Source organism: Gorilla gorilla, chromosome 7, assembly GCF_029281585.2.
Source record: "Gorilla gorilla gorilla isolate KB3781 chromosome 7, NHGRI_mGorGor1-v2.1_pri, whole genome shotgun sequence".
NCBI lineage: Eukaryota > Metazoa > Chordata > Mammalia > Primates > Hominidae > Gorilla > Gorilla gorilla.
The window spans coordinates 98,015,745-98,031,195 of NC_073231.2; positions in this window are offsets into that span (position 1 = coordinate 98,015,745).

Here is a 15,451-nt window from a genome sequence, read left to right on the forward strand (position 1 = left end):
GATCACAAGGTCAGGAGTTCAAGACCAGCCAGGCCAAGATGGTGAAACCCCGTCTCTACTAAAAATACAACAATTAGCTGGGCGTGGTGGTGGGCTCCTGTAATCCCAGCTACTCGGGAGGCTGAGGCAGAGAATTGCTTCCACCCAGGAGGTGGAGGTTACAGTGAGCCGAAGTCCCACCACTGCACTTCAGCCTGGGCAACAGAGCGAGACTCTGTCTCAAAATATATAAATAAATTAAAAAATAATAATAATAATTGTTTATTTGAGACATAATCCCAATTTGATATACATGTTTTCTTGTCTCATTCTTCTTCCTCTCTAATCTCCAGACCACTTCATAGAGTACTCCTAAAATTCTTCAAAAAGGCAGAGGGAGAAAATAAATTATGAAAAGCTTTCATCTCTGGACACTGCCTTGTCGCCATGACACCCCACCATCCTTGAAATCATGTTACCACCAAGCAATTTACTTTTCATTATATCAAATTTACCATGGAGTCAGCCGTAATAAGAACTGTAGTGTAGCTGTCAGAGTTTTCTATTTCATCTTATAGTCTGGTATTCCAGAGTTTCTTCCGTAGCATTTTCTTTGCAAATAAAGTACATTGTCATTCAATGTTCCATTGACTTGGTTATTTATTCATTGGGACCTACTGAGTATTAAAAACTGGTCACAAAGATGAATAAAAAAGCTGAAATTCAGGAAGCAAAATAACAATTAGACGGGAGGAATAAGTACAGGAGATTTATTGTACAGCTTTGTGATTACAGTTACCGATGAAATATTGTATTCTTGAAAACGCTGATAGAGTGGATGGTAAGTGCTCTCACCACAAAAATGATAACTTTGTGAGGTAATGCATGTTAATTAGCTAGATTTAACCATGTCACTATATATATATATACACTTCAAAACACCTTATTGTATACAATAAATACATATAAATTTATCTGTCATCTTAAACAAATAAATACATTTTAAAAATGAAGAGATGTAATTTTCAGGTTTGCTGCAAAGTCAGACAGTAAAGAAATAGAAAAAATAGTCAAAATAGGAATACATTTCTTTGCTCCCTATTTACAAGAGAGAAATAAAAGAATTGTCTGTTTGTTCTCTCCATATTCCTCTCATTTTCTCTTGAGCTTGCTTTCATCAGGCTTTTGTCCATATCCAACTGAGGAGCTCTTGCCAAGATCGCTAACGACTTCTCATGTTACTAAATCCAGTGGGTAATTCTGAGTGTGCATTTTAGCTGAACTTCTTAGCATTTGGAACAAATAATTTCTGAAATGCTTTCTTGACCTGGTTTCGGGGCCACCACTAAAACATTATAAACTGATGACCTGTTTTAGACCTCACTCTTGTACGCTAGACCCATTTGTCCAAGTGCTTCCATAAGTTTTTCACTTGGATAGTATTTCCAAAATGGAACTTACGGTTTTCCTCTTCAAGTCTACTCCTCTGCCACATCCGCCACTTCAGTTAGTGGCCCCCTGATTCATCTTATAACTTATGTCACAAACCTTAGAGTCATCCTTTGCTCCTCTCATTTTTTTCATATATCTTTATCCCAGCAAAATATGTTTTTAATCTAATCTTTTATCACCACCTCCTCTATACTCTTTGGTCCTCGCCAACATCATCACTTTTAGACTACTGCAATAGCTTCCTAACTGGTTTTACTCTCCTTCTCTGTTCCCACTACCCACATACACCCACCCAATTTATTCTCGTAGCAACCAGAGTGATCTTTTAAATGTATTAATCACATTTAACTTACTGGTTCAAAACTCTTTCCATGATTTCCTTAGAATACATTTCAAGTTGTAACAGTGATATAGAACCTGGTCCGTAATTGGACATCCATCTACCTGATTTCCACCACTCTCTGTGCTCACTTTGTTTCACCTGCTACCCCTCAAACACACCATGCTCACTCATGTCACGAAGCCTCTGCATTTGTTGTTCTTTCGCTGCAATGCTCTCCACTCAAATATTCACAGGGCCTACTCTCATTTCGTTTAGATCCCTGCTCAAACATCACTTTCCTATTTAAAATAGCATCCACTTATCACTCTGTATCCCCTCAGCAGCTTTAATTGTCTGCATGGTATTTATTACTACTTGACATTGTATTATGTTTTCTGTTTGATTATTTTTCCTTTCCCTGATTAAACATAAACTCCATGACAGTAAGGATTTTGTTTTGTTCACTGTATCCTCAGTGCCTAGAACAGGGTCTGGCAACAGAGTAGGTGCTAAACAAGTCTGTATTAAATTGATGAAGGAATTTGTAGAATCCTAGAAGTGGTGGTGATGTAATATAATTATATTTAAAGTACCAAAGAAAACATAAGTGCCTTCTTTCAACAAACCTATTTGAGTGTCTATTATGTACCTAACATTGCACTCAGTGCTTGAGATATAAAGACACATAAAAAACAAATTTTGTCTTCAGAGTTCTCGAAGATTCTTGAGGGATAAACATGGCAACTTTCATATTAATCACCAAAGAACCAGGGACATAATGTTCCCATCGGTATTTCTTACACTGACCTTTCAGTTCTGCTCCTTTCTTCATATTGAAATTATGTATCTTCATAATAAATGTATCAATGCACTACCAACCAGGATGAAACCAGGCATTTTATTTTGCCCTCAACCAAAGCAGTGCCACATGGGGCTGTAGATTCTGTGATTGCATTCAGAGTAGAAGCAAAGTTTCAAAAAGTGGAGTAGCTGGATTATTATCTGGGTAGTTTTAACAATTCAGACCATTTTGAGACTTGGTTTATGGATAAAAATTTTCTTTAAAAAGACATTCATCCACATCTAGCCGGGTGCAGTGGCTCATGCCTGTAATCCCAGCATTTTGGGAGGCTGAGGTTGATGGATCACTTGAGGTCAGGAGTTTGAGATCAGCTTGGTCAACATGGTGAAACCCCATCTCTGCCAAAAAAAGAAAAAAAAAACAAAAATTAGCTGGGCATGGTGGCACGCTATGGGAGGCTGAAGTAGGAGAATCACTTGAATCTAGGAGGCAGAGGTTGCAGTGAGTCGAGATGGAGCCACTGTACTCCAGCCTGGGCGACACAGTGAAATTTCATCTAAAAAAAAAATAATAAAATAAAAAGACATTCATTCACACATTGACTAATCAATTCACTTTGCTATTGTAGAGTTAGTAAATATCAAGGTCTTCATCTAAAATAGTGTTCAAATTCCATTGGTTAAACATTAAAACCCAAACAAAAGGCTTTAATATAACATCTATGTGAGGATAGTTTATATAATTGTCATGCCTTCTAACACAATAAATAATGTTTATTATACTAAGTAAGAACTATGAAGTGTGCTAGTTCAGGGATGAAGGAGTAGGAAGACAGGAGAGGAGATTTCTCAAATAACTTAAGACAGTACTACTATTTGACTCAGCAATCCCATTACTGGGTATATACCCAAAAGAATATAAATTGTGCTACCCAAAAGACACATGCATTTATATGTTCACTGAAACACTATTCACAAAAGCAAAGACATGAAATCAACTTACCTGACCATCAAAGATGGACTGGATAAAGAAAATATGGTACATATACACTGTGGAATACTATGTAGCCATGAAAAAGAACTAAATCTTGTCCTTTGGAACAACATGGGTGCAGATGGAGACTGTATCCTTAGAAAATTAATGCATGAGGAGAAAACAAAATACCACATGTTCTCACTTATAAGTGGGAGCTAAACATTGAGTACACATGGACACAAAGAGAGGAAAAATAAACTGGGGCTTACTTGAGAGTGGAGGGTGGGAGGAAGGTGAATGTTGAAAAACTGCCTATAGGATACTACGCTCATTACCTGGGTAACAAAATCATCTGTACACCAAACCCCAGCTACATGCAATTTACCCATGTAACAAACCTGTGAATGAACCTAAAATAAAAGTTGAAAAAGGAAAAAAAAAAGATTCTCCCAGAAGAGAAGGGAATCAGGGGTTTTAGTTGACATCAGTGCAGAATTCTCTAGGTTCAGAGCCCTAGATAAGAATTCTTGCAGTAGTCTAGCACAGGAAGCCATAGTAAGTCAGAGCATTAAAATTCAGACTAATAGAAGATAGCAACACAGATGCAAAATAGAGGCTGTGTTTTTTAAATCAAGATAATCAGTGTCTCATGTTGCAAATCTTTCATACATCCTACTCAGAGTCAAGTTAACCTGTTTTCCAAGTGGACAGTTTAATTCCTGAGAGTAGAAACTAGTGAGTCACATGAATGGATTAATGGTAAACTACACTGGCTCAAGTGAGGGTCTGGTAACAGAAGTAAAGGCAAAAATTGACGGTTCTAATCTAGTTGATAGCTCAGTAGATTACAATTTATGTATTGTGTTTTTAAGCCACATCTATGCTTTCAGATTCCATCAGCACCTCAAACATCCCAGCCATTAACCCCAAGTCCAAAACAATGTAGTAAGGAAAAACACTATGCTAAAGACCCAGCATCTAGGAGGAGAAAGAGGTTCATGATGCTTCTCTTTTCTTATTTCTATTGGCTTATTAATAAACTATAGAGACAACTGGTCTCATCTCTGTTTATTCTACAACTCCTGAAGATTAGGAATATGATTTTAAGCAAACTATTAATTTTTAATACAATTATATTTCAATAATTCTTGATTTTCTATGGAGTTTATTACAGTGGGGGGTTTACTTGAATTAAAAATAGTTTTGTGGCAACACTTGTCACACTTTATGTAGACTAAATTATATGACAGGATGCAAACAGTGAGAAAAATCTTAAAAGTAATTTACCCACTCCATGTTTAAATTCCTTTTGGAATATTTTCATCATGGAATCACCCATTCTTGTGCTTGAACACCTTGATAAGGGGGGACTCACTTTATGAAGAGGCAGTTCATTTAATTTTTTGGACAACTATAAATTTTACAAAGTTCTTTCCTAAACTAAGCCAAAAATTCATTTGGAGCTTTTATTTAAAGTAGTACTTCATTTGGTAGAAGGTAGTAGAAGTACTAACATCATCTGATGTACTTTCTGTGATATTTTCTTCTCTTCCTCTGCTTCTTCCTCTAATTTTCTATCTTCTTTTATTTTTTCCTATTTTATATACGTGCCTTTTGAGTTAGAAAGAAAAACAATAAAAATTTTAAGTTATTTAGAAATGAATGATAATGATGGTTACATATAAAAACTATAAATTAGATACTAACGGCTATTCAGGGGAAAAAAAGTTTTAAATACATCTAGTTTTTAAAAAGCATAAGTTGAAAATAAATTAGTTAAGTGTTTCACTCAAGAAGCTAAAATTGACTGGGCTTGGTGGCTCATGCTTATAATCCTAGCCCTTTGGGAGGCTGAGGTGGGAAGGTCACTGGAAACCAGAAGTTCAAGGATGCAATGAACCATGATAACATCACTGTATTCCAGCCTGGGTAACAGAGAGAGACCTTGTCACACACACACAAAATTCTAAGTGAATAAAAGACAGAAGTGAATGGAGATCAAATAGATACTAATGAAATAGAAGGCAAAATAAATATTAGATTTGCCTAATAGGGTTCCAACTTTTAAAAAGAATACACTGCAATAAAGACAGATTTTGTAAATCTCTTCTAAGATAATGAGAGTATGTGAGAGGCAAGTCACAAAAAACATTAGGATGAGGAAAGGACAAAACTCAAAAAAATTTAAAAATATTATGAGATAATAGCCTGTATATATTTACATGAATACAGTTGTAAAACAAGATGTAATGGACATTCTTTCTAGGAAAATATAAATGACCATGACCAATAAGAGTTGGTAGATAATAGTGGATGAACAATTACATAAGATATTAAGAAGTTAGTAAAATATCTAATTCCTAAATAAATGACAGGTCTTCATAAATTTCACATAACTGTCAGATCAAAAATAAGTGTTATTTAAATTGTAAACACTTAGAAGACAATAGGAAAATATGGATAACTGACTAATATAGTCCATGTGCATTACATAATCCTGATACAAAGTCTGGATAAACATAGCACAACTAAAGACCGATATTGCCTACTATTATAGATGCCAAAATACTAAACAAAACACTGCAGCAGTGTATTAAAAGAATTACACATTATAACTAAGTAAGATATATTTCTAGAATACAAGATCATTGAATGTGTGAAATAATATTAAACTATCCACATGACACAGTAAAGAATGTCAAAATTATTACATAAAAGGAAATACGTATTAATCATAAAAGCTCTTCCTGAGCCCTTATCATAACTAAAGATACCCCCAATACCCAAAAGCAAACATTACACTTTAATGATGAATCATTAAATTATTTCTGTTAAAGTAAATTAAATAATACTCTCTTTGTGAGTGTTCTTTTCCTTTTATGGAAGGAGAGGGGCTGGTGCTTTTATTTTAATTTAATTTTACATAAAAATATTAAAATATAGAGACAAAGTCTCAACATGTTGCCCAGGCTGGTCTTGAACTCTTGGGCTCAGGCAGTCCTCCCGCCTTGGCCTCCCAAAGTGTTGAGATTACAGGCGTAAGCCACTGTGCCTGGCTGAGAAGCTGATGTTTTTAAAGAAAGAAAGAATATGGAAGGAAGAAATGAATTGTAAACTTTAAATACTGGAAAGGAAGAGGCAAAACTGTTATTATTTTAGTTTAATTCTTCCTAAAAAAATCTAAGGAATTAGAAAATGTAGAAGGATATATTTATATAAGAATTAGGACATTGAGTTTATATTTATTTAAGAATTAGGAAATTGAGTAAGCAGTGCTTATTAAAGTTGTAAGATAAATATATGTAACAACAATAGCCTAAATGGATAGTATAATAATAATAATTTTTAAAAATGCCAACTAAAAAATCAGCAAAAATCATAACTACTAGGAAATAATCTATGCAAAAGCATAGAGTAATGATTAAAAGGATGAATTATATTATTACATAATCTTTACAAATCCAGTCTTTAACCTTTACTAGCTGTGAGTCCTCGGGCAAAATATTTAATTTCTTTGTACCATGTGGTTTTCTGTAAATAAGGATAAAAATAGTACTTATTTCATAGGCTTGTAGGAAGATAAAAAGACAATATATAAAAAGTGCTTAGAATGACATTTAGCACATAGTAACTGCTTGATTAAATATTTTTATTATTGCTATTTTAAAAAGCTAAATAACTTTAAGACATGAAGAAAGAAATGAATAAATTATGGGAATTTTCCTCACCTGAATTGGAACAGTCAATATTTTAGATATGTAAATTCAGCAAAATCCTATATAATCTCCAGAGAGTTTTTTAATAAAAAAATTTCAAGACATTTTAAAAGGTGACTGAGTAAGAATAAGCTAGAAAGATTTGGAAAGAAGTATAACCACAGGGCGCTTTCCTCAGTACATATTAACATATGCTTTAAAACTAATATTCTTTCTGTATTTGTATACAAATGAACGTATGAAACAGAATAAGGGATTTGTAAAGAGAAAAAAATGGGAAATTAGCATATTATAAAATTTTTATTAATATTAGATGAGGAAGTATAAAATATTTGAAACGGATGCTGAGATATTTAGATATTGATTTAGAAAAAATGGATTTTTAATTCATACTACACCTACAAATAAGTTTGAGGTGGAGCAAAGAGCTAAATGTAAAATAAACACACAACAAAACTCTCCAGAAGTAATATTATTGTGAACTGTGCACAGAGAAAGGTCCAACCCTGTAAGGTAGAAAACCCTGTAGACATAAAATTATATTCATATGTGTAAGTAAACACAACTTAGAATCTTCCGTAAGATGTGAGTAACAGAACAACATAAAGCATTTTTCCAGCATGGATAACAGGCAAAGGTTAGTATCCATAATATATAAAGAAATTTATGACTCCATAGAGAGCGATAACCAAACTTTGTTAACTGGGAATTTATAGAGACACATAATAAATATGCCTAAAGAACATATAAGATGTTGTTCAAAGCTTACTGGAAATCTAGGAAGTGCAAATTAAAGCAACAATTTTGTAGATTTTTTTTTCGCCCATCGTATTCATGAACTTTACAAAGTTTACCAAAGTTTTAGGATAAGTGATCGTTTATGTGCTATTTGGAAGAGTATATACTGGAACAACTTTAATGTCAGGCGATATAGAACTATCTACTAAGTTTTGAATACTTATATACTCTTCTTGGCTCCGTAATTCCATCTCTAGAAATCTATTCTGCAAAAATATTTCCCTGTGTGCATAAACATAAATGCCTAAAGGTAATCATTGCAATATTGATTACAGTAGTGAAAAGTTGGGCACAATGTAAAGGAGAACAATAAATAAATAATGATTCTTTCATACTGTAGAAAACAATGGAACATTTTAAATAATGAAATAAATCAGACACAAACAAAAATATTGTATAATCTCACTTATATGTGAAATCTTTTTTTAAAAGGTTAAGTTATAGATAGAGAATTAGAATGACATTTAGCACATAGTGTAGCATATGTAGCAATGGTTACCAGGGTCCAGAGTAAGGGAGAAAATGGGGAGTAGGTGAAAGGATTAAAGTAGCAAATATGTAGGATGAGCAAGTTGTACGTACAATGTACGATGTGGGGACTAATAATAGTGTATTGTCTTCAGGATTTTTGCTTAGTAGACTATAACTGCTCTTGGCGGGAGACACAGGGGAATGAGGAGGGAATGCGCAACCATGTAACCATGTGAGATGATGAATATGTTAATTTGTTTCACTGTAGTAACCATTTTGTTATACGTATGTGTATCTTTTTTTTTTTTTTTTTTTTTTTGAGGTGGAGTTTTGCTCTTGTTGCCCAGGCTGGAGTGCAATGGTGCGATCTCTGCTCACCACAACCTCCACCTCCTGGGTGCAAGCGATTCTCCTGCCTCAGCCTCCTGAGTAGCTGGGATTACAGGTATGCGCCACCAGGCCCGGCTAATTTTGTATTTTTAGTGAAGACGGAGTTTCTACATGTTGGCCAGGCTGGTCTCTAACTCCTGACCTCAGGTGATCCGCCCGCCTCGGCCTCCCAGAGTGCTGGGATTACAGGCGTAAGCCACCGCTCCCGGATGTATGTGTATCTTATAACATCATATTGTATACCTTAAGCATACATAATAAAGTATGTTTTTAAAAACCAGCTAGATGGAGAGAGCTGATAGATGGAGTTGTAACAACAAAAAGTCATAGGATAGTAGGCCCGCTATGCTCACATAAATGTTGAATATACATGCAAATATATACAAAATAACTGCAAGGATAGTAGTTAATTTAACAAATATTAGTGAACACCTATATATGCTATCCTAGATGTCAGATTTATGGCTGTGACTAAACAGGCAGATGAACAGTATTAATTTTATTTACCTTTATGGTGTTGGATTGTGATCATGAAAAGGGACTTCATTGCTATTCTATATGTGGTTGTATTGGTTTATTTTTTTTTCTTTTTTTCTTTTTTTTTTGAGACGGAGTCTCTCTCTGTAGCCCAGGCTGCAGTGCAGTGGCGCAGTCTCGGCTCACTGCAACCTCCACCTCCCGCGTTGAAGCAATTCTCTGCCTCAGCCTCCCAAGTAGCTGGGATTACAGGTGTCTGCCACCACGCCCGGCTAATTTTTGTATTTTTAGTAGAGACTGGGTTTCACCATCTTGGCCAGGCTTCTCTTGAACTCCTGACCTGGTGATCCACCCACCTTGGCCTCCGAAAATGCTGGGATTAGAGGCGTGAGGCATTGTGCCAGGCAATTTTTGTGTGTTTTTTTTTTTTTTCTTGAGACGGAGTCTAGCTCTGTCGCCCAGGCTGGAGTGCAGTGGCGCAATCTCGGCTTACTACAAGCTCCGCCTCCTAGGTTCACGCCATTCTCCTGCCTCAGCCTCCCGAGTAGCTGGGACTACAGGCACCTGCCACCATGCCCGGCTAATTTTTTGTATTTTTAGTAGAGACGGGGTTTCACCGTGTTAGCCAGGATAGTCTTGATCTCCTGATCCCGTGATTCGCCCGCCTCGGCCTCCCAAAGTGCTGGGATTACAGGCGTGAGCCACCGCGCCAGGCCAGTTTTTGTGTTTTTAATAGAGACGGGGTTTCACCATGTTGGCCAGGCTGGTCCCGAATTCTTGACCTCAGGTGATCCGCCCGCCTCGGTTTCCCAAGGGTTACAGGCATGAGCCACCGCACCCATGTACTACTTTTATAAATTTAAAATAAAAGAGAAAAAGAAGAGAAAATGTAAACCCGCAGGTAGTCCTTGTCCACTTGAAACTTAGGATTCTATTGGCATGGAACTGAATTTAACTAACCTGATATTTATGTATTTAGATACTTTGGCATTCATGTTTGCTAATTCATCTAATAGCAAGGGACTAAAAGGGTGTTTATGCACCATGAGATACATAGGATTAAAAATGTAGTGTGCAGCCAGGTGCAGCGGCTCACGCCTGTAATCCCAGCACTTTGGGAGGCCGAGGCGGGCGGATCACCTGAGGTCAGGAGTTCGAGACCAGCCTGGCCAATATAGTGAAACCCTGTCTCTACTAAAAATACAAAAATTAGCCGGGCTGGTGGCAGGCACCTGTAATCCCAGCTACTCAGGAGGCTGAGGCAGGAGAATTTCTTGAATCCTGGAGGCGGAGGTTGTGATGAGCCAAGATGGCACTATTGGACTCCAGCATGGGGGACAAGAGCGAGACTTAGTCTCAAAAAAAAAAAAAAAAAAAAAAAGTAGTGTGCTTTCATATATACTCTGATGAGAAACAATTTCAGACATATCCAGACGCCAATATGAAAGGTTGTATCAATGTTAATCATTTTTAAAGAAATTCTCCATTTCTGTAGCTAGGGCATAAATGACAGGCAAAATATATTTTGCGGGTAATAGTTTAACTTCTGGAGGAAGAGAGAGCTTATACAAATAATTTGAAAGAAATTATTTTAAGCAGATGCATATTCATTCAAAATAAGTAATTATACCTGTGTTTATACAACATTTATAATTTATCCAGTTCTTTCAGAATGATATGCTCTATCACAGTATATAGATTTAGTTTTACAGCTCATACACTGCAGAATATTGTACAAGATAAAATGAGAACATTTCCCAGGCTTTTCTGTTTTCTTTTGTCACAATTATTAATCTGAATTGTTTAAGTAGGTGTAAATAGCTACAAAGCAAAAAGAAAGTTTTTCTTAGTTCACACTGAGTCTGAAGTGCTTGAGGAATGGTCAAATAGAAATATGGAGAAGACAGGCCAGGCGTGGTGGCTCACGCCTGTAATCCCAGCACTTTGGGAGGCCAAGGCAGGCGGATCACTTGAGGTCAAGAGTTTGAGACTAGCTTGGCCAACATGGTGAAACCTCATCTCTACTAAAACTACAAAAATTAGCTGGGCATGGTGGTGGACACCTGTAATCCCAGCTACTCAGCAGGCTGAGGCAGGAGAATCGCTTGAACCCGGGAGGCAGATGTTGTAGACTGCACCACTGCACACTCCAGCCTGGGCAACAGAGCAAGACTCTGTCTCAAAAAGAAAAAAAAAATAGAAAAAGAAAAAAAGAAAAGAAATAGAAATATGAAGAATGCAATTTGTAGTAGGATCCAGAACTAAGAAAAGTGGCCAAGGTGTGATACAGTAATCACCCCCATCTGCAGTTTTACTTTCTGACATTTGTTACTCAGTCAAATGTAGTCTAAAAAATTAAATGGAAAATTCCAGAAATAGGCAATGTATAAGTTTGACGTTTCATGCCCTTCTGAGTAGCATGATGAAATCTCCTGCCATCCTTCTCTGTAACCTCAGGATGAGAATCCTCCTTTTATCCTATTAGCCATGGACATCGTCTGTTCCTGACATCCAGCGATTGACATTGTCATGGCTCGATGATCCAGGATGACCCAAAACAGATGATCCTCTTTCTGATGTATTGTCAGAAGATCAACAGGAGCCTAACACTACATCACAGTGCCTCCATCATTGACCTCACTTAATCTCATCATGTTGGCATTTTATCATCTCATATCATTATAGGAAGAAGGGTGGTATAATACAAAAAAATTCGAGAAAGAGAGAGAGAGAAGGAGAGAGACCATATTCACATAACATTATTACAGTATATTGTTGTAATTGTTCTATTTTATTAGTATGTATTAATCTCTTACTGTGCCTAATTTTTAAATTAAACTTTGCCAGAGCAAAATTTAGGAAAAACATGGCATGTCTTTCGATACTATCTCTGGTTCTAGGCATCTACTGAAGGTCTTGGAACTATTCTCTGCAGGTAATGGGGGACTACTGTGCAATAATTTGAGAGTTTCCAGAACAAAAATGGTAGCTGTGGCTGCAGCCAGGACATGAATGCAATTTAGCCAAGGAAGGAAGCCTGTAATGAATAGAAAAGTAGATGATGGAGACTTGAGAGACATCAAAGGTTACAGGATGGTAAAAGGAAGAGTATTCAGTAAAAGAGATAGAATAAGGAAAGAAAGGCTGGGTGCGGTGGCTCATGCCTGTAATCCCAGCATTTGGGAGGCCAAAGCAGGTGGATCACGAGGTCAGGAGTTCAAGACCAGCCTGGCCAACATAGTGAAACCCTATCTCTACTAAAAATACAAAAATTAGCTGGGCATGGTGGTGTGCACCTGTAGTCCCAGCTACTAGGGAGGCTGAGGCAGGAGGATCACTTGAACTCAGGAGGTGGAGGCTGCAGTGAGCTGAGATGATCACGCCACTGTACTCCAGCCTGGCGACAGAGTGAGACTTGCCTAAAAAACAAACAAACAAAAAAAGAAGTTGAATTATTGAAAAGTTAACATCATCTTGCTTATATTCATCTTCAAGTTCCTTTCCTTAGCCTCAGAGTCATTACTCAGATCTAAACAGGCTCAAAATGCAAGTGTGTCAATCATGCAACTGAATCTCTAAACTTGGTTTATTGATTTTGCTTGAAAATATTTTATAATTTAGTGAATTACTTGTTCAATCTGATTGCAACTGAAAATGTGAGAGTCCTACTAACCTGCAATATTTCTTTTAAAGAAATGTGACAACTTGAAGCAATTATATCTTCTAGCCAAGTGTACTCACTGAATACACATGTCCTTTATAATACAGATCTGTGGTTTATTTGGTTGATATCAAATTTGGTTTGGATATTCACTTCTTTTTTTTTTTGTCTTTTTTTTTTGAGACGGAGTCTTGCTCTGTCACCAGGCTTGAGTGCAGTGGCGCGATCTCAGCTCACTGCAACCTCCACCTCCTGGGTTCAAGCGATTCTCCTGCCTCAGCCTCCCGAGCAGCTGGGACTACAGGCGTGTGCCACCACGCCCGGCTAATTTTTTTGTATTTTAGTAGAGACGGGGTTTCACCAGGTTGGCCAGGATGGTCTCGATCTCCTTGACCTCGTGAGCTGCCCACCTTGGGCTCTCAAAGTGCTGGGATTACAGGCGTGAGCCACCACGCCCAGCCCCAGATATTCACTTCTTAAGGTGATTTTAAAAATCTTCAACTTTAAATATGTTGTTTACGTTGGTGAAACTAAGTCAATAAAAGCACTACTATTTCTTCTATGCTATGCTGGTTTTTACACCCGAGAAGATTTAGAAATTGTTCAGATAAGCTTCAGAGTAGTTATATTAGTGCTTTTGGAATTATTCAGTTTCTCCCATCCAAGTACTAACCAGGCCCGACCCTGCTTAGCTTCCGAGATCAGACGAGATCGGGCGCGTTCAGGGTGGTATGGCCGTAGACAATTATTCAGTTTCTAACAATAAGGTTTCTTTTTTCCAGAAGGGTGAAGTTATACTTTTTATGAGCTGCCTTATGTGGCTTTACCAACGGAAATGATCAAATAAATCGAATGCCAAGTTTACTCTTAATTTCTTCATGCTACATAGATTCAGTTAGTCTAAAAAGTTGTTTGGTTGAATTTACACAAGTTTAGCAATGTGTGCATTAAGGCTGCATTTCCCCAGAATAAAGAGCTGATTTCTTAGACCCTAAATCACACCAGGAGTTAAATACCACTTATCCAGTCAAATAAGAGGTATTTTTGAAGCACTACAAAAACAAAGAATAGACAAATATTATGGTCCAGTGATTCTGATAAATACAAATGATCCGAAACCTTCAACCTGGGAATCAAGTGTAAGCAATGCTCAGTTTTTTTTCCTGAACTCCCTGGAGAAGATATCATGGAAATAATTATAATGCTGGAGAAAAGCTTAGCAAATAAGACTCTAGCTAGGTTCCCTTCACAGTCTCTTGCGATGAAAAAAAGAATTTAAAGAGCCTCACACATGATGTAGGTGAGTGTTGGAAGTTCTGATTGCTTATCTGAACTCTCAAACCTTTGGCTGCATGCCCACCTCCAGGGCGAACCCTGTCATCTTTTGCATGAAACAGAATGAGGTGATTTGAACCTCGGAGTCTATTTCTTCCCTAGATGCATGTGTACAATTTCTATTAATTTTAATGAGAATTATGTTTGCACATTGAGGCAGGATAAATCCCTTCGGGAGGAATCTTGCCCTTGGATGCATACTGTAATTTCCATTAAAGGGACAAAACCCCAGGGGAACCATACATGGGCGCCTGAGGGCAAGATCTGACCCTCTGCATAAAAAACACTGCCCAAATCACCAGGTCATCCTAGATATGTAGATGCCAAAAATATAAGAGGTTAGCAAGCATTTATTTTAGCCTGTATTCAGGTGATGTGAGTTTCTCAGAGTTACGCCTTTAACCTACGGTTCCTGTAAGGAAGAAATAACTACCAAGCAATAGAGTCTACTCTTTCAATAAGGATATTGCTAAAGAACAATAGCCAATGTAAGATGAACAATATTGTATATATTTTAAAAAGAAATAATACAAGTAAAATAAAAGAGACAATGAAAGTTGTGTTAATTAAGAAAGTGACCTACTTTACTACTCTTGCTTCCACAGGAGACATTGAAGATTATGGACAATTTAAGTCTATTCATCAGTGAATCCTGCGTGAAAACTTTTTAAGTGGCCCTAATACATTATGAATAATCTCAGGGCAGAGATCCGTTTTGAAGGAGATATGATTGATGGTCTATCATTCCTAATTCACTGTTTATACTGGTAGCCAGCCTACTGGGAAAATACCTCATTCATCAGGGTATTAGTGAATTCAACCAACGTATGGCACCTTCATTTTAACAAACTAAAGGAGAAAAGCTAAATGGGGGAAATTGACAACCATCTCTGATTCTATGATAATGCAATTAGGCTGCTCCTCTCCAGAGCTTTTGCTAATTCACAAAACAGCTTCAGTCGGCAGGTCATAAATATATGATCATTTTTCACACTTTGAAAAGTAATGATGCCTTGACATGAATCAATAAATCTTGGTGAAGTCCCTTATACTTTTATGTTCAGCATGCAAGT